This window comes from Vicugna pacos, unplaced genomic scaffold (assembly GCF_048564905.1).
Source record: "Vicugna pacos unplaced genomic scaffold, VicPac4 scaffold_18, whole genome shotgun sequence".
NCBI classification, from domain to species: Eukaryota; Metazoa; Chordata; class Mammalia; order Artiodactyla; family Camelidae; genus Vicugna; species Vicugna pacos.
In genome coordinates, this window is record NW_027328739.1 from 4,531,849 (window position 1) to 4,534,691 (window position 2,843).

The following is a 2,843-nucleotide window of genomic DNA, read 5'->3' on the forward strand; positions in this document are numbered from 1 at the left end:
ATAGTGTAGAAAAATCAGCTGAAAACCTTATGGGGGTTCCCTTGTAACTCACTCTTTGTTTTTCTCTTGCTACCTTTAGGATCATTTCTTTATCCTTGAATCTGGCTATCTTGATTAGGATATGCCTTGGTGTGGGTCTGTTTCGGTTCTTCCTGCTTGGGACCCTCTGAGCCTCCTGTGCTTGGATATGATTCCTTCTTTAGGTTTGGGAAATTTTCAGTCATGAGTCCTTCCCATACCTTTTCAATCCGCTTTGTTCTTTTTCCCCTTCTGGAACTCCTATTATGCATACATTGGCACAGTTTATATTACACCATAGGTCCCGTATATTGTTTTGTTTTTCATTTGTTTTTCTCTCAGCTGTTCTGATTGGGTGCTTTCTGTTGTCCTGTCTTCTAGGTCACTTATTTATTCTTCTGTATTTTCTTGTCTGCTTTGCACAGCCTCTAGGTCAGCTCTCATCTCAGCCAATGAGTTTACTAATCCTACCTAGTTCTTCTTTATAGTTTCTATTTCATTTTTGATACATTTTATATACCTAAACACTATTTCTTTTAGTTCCTTCAGTACTTTGATCACTCTTTTTTGAAATCTTGATTTAATAGACCATCAATGTCTATTTCTTTGTTCATGCTTTCAGGGGATTTCTCTTGATCTTTTCATTGGGAGTGGTTTCTCTGCTTCTTCACATTGCTCATATCTCTCTGGCACCGTGGCTTAAGGAGTAGCAGTTACCTACTTATCCTGGAGATGGTGTGCCCTTAATGATTTTATCGAGAGGTCTTTGTGTCTTTGCCCTGCTTCACGAACTCAGCTTGCTGTTTCATAGGCCTTCTGTTGGCACCCTCATCTGTGCTGCTCTCAGTGGCTGTTGGCCAGCAGATTGTGCCCCCTCCTAACACTAGGTCAGGAGCTGAACTCTTATCCAGTGGGTGGGCAGGTCACTCCCCCTCCTGATGCCACAGTCAGATGCTGTGCTTAGGGGGAAGCAGGTGGGCAGATCACACCCTGTCCCAGCACTGTGGTCAGGTGCTGTGTTCCTGCCAGGAAGGTGGGTGGCTGCCCACCTGCCCTCTCCTGGTGCTGGTCGCTCCGCTGCTCTGTGCAGCTGCCTGCTCTGCCTCGGGTAGGCGGTCTGTAGGTGGGCTCAGGGAAGACCACGGAACAGCCCCGCCTACACTCTGTGCCAAATCTGAGCTCCTTGTTTCCCTTGGCGGCACAAGTTCTCTGAGGTGTCAGGGTAGAAAAATCCTCTCTGCCTCAGGCTATAAACAAGTCTCAGTCCTGCCTAAAAGGTTGTGGGGCCCCCACGTGCAGATTCAGGTCTCAGCCCTGCCCCCGCCCTGGCAATATGCACAGGAGGAGATGGTAGCTGTGGCTGAGCCCTGCCTCTCTTCTTGCGAGATGTGCCAGTAATGGCACAGGTCTGAGGAGACAAAGGCTTCAGCACCCCTCCCCCTAGGGCACATGCCTGCTTATAGTTTTGTTTACCTTCTGAGTTAAAATTTACCTGACAATGAAATGTATAAATTAGGCTTTTGAGGTTCATCCTTGTATCAGTAGTTGATTCTTTTTTATTGTTGAATTGTATTCCATTGTTTGAATATACTATCATTTGTTTTATCCATTCTCCTACTGATAAATACTTAGGCTTTGGATATCTTTTTTTGCAAGCAAACATTTTTTTTAAAAAATGCAAATATAATATACATGCTTACATGTGAACATATCTTAAGTATACAGCTCAGTGATTTTTCACAAAGTAAACACATCTATGTAACCTTCATCCAGTCAAGAAACAGAACATTGCTGTTCCACTTTGGGTTTCTTCCCAGATACTATGGCACCCCTTTGATGGATTCACCATCCTAAATTCAGCCACCATGGATTGGTTTTTTTGCTTTTGAAATTTTTAGTCCCGTACATTCCACTCAACATTATGTAAGATTCATCCACTAGTGTTTTCTGTAAACTAGTATATTTATTTTTATTGCTTTAAAGTATACAACTTGTATGCATGTGCCACCACTTATGGTTATGTATTTATTGTTGACAGGTGTTTGGGTCATTTTCTATTTGGGGCTATAACAAATAGTGATTATGAGAATTTTCTGGATGTCCTTTTGTGCTCTGATGTAGAAGCTTCTGAAAGGTACACAGGGAGTGTGTGTTTGTATGTATGTATATGTGTGTGTGTGTACATATATACACACACACACATATACATATATAACTTTCATTCAAAAAGCCTACTTTCAAATTATTTGTAAGAATTTATATTCCCACTGGCCATGTGTAAGAGTCCCCATTGCATGTTACCCTCACCAATGCTTCATATCACTTAACAACTAACTATTCTAGTGGATGTCTAATGGTGTTCCAAGTGTGGTTTTAGTACGTATTTTTATTATTACTAAAGAGCTCAGCCACTTTTCATAGCTTATTTGGATTTTTCTTTTTGTGTGTGAAGCACCTGTTCAATTTTTTTGCACATTTTAATATTGAGGTTTTGCCGTTTTCTCCACTGGTTTTTGTTCTCTATATGCCCTAGATACAAGTCTTTTGGTGGATATAGATATAGCAAATATATTTTCGCACCATGTGGCTTTTCACTTTCTTAATGGTATCTCTTGATAAAAATAATTCTTAATTTTACTGAAGTCTAACTTAAAACTCTTTTTTTATGTTTAGTGCTGTGTCCTGTTTAAGAACTCTTTGCCGCTTCAAAGTCATTAAAATATCTCCTACACTATTTTCTAGATGCTTTATTTTGGTGGGGGATTAAGTTATTTATTTTAATGGAGGTACTGGGAGTTGAACCCAAGACCTTATGCATGCTAAGC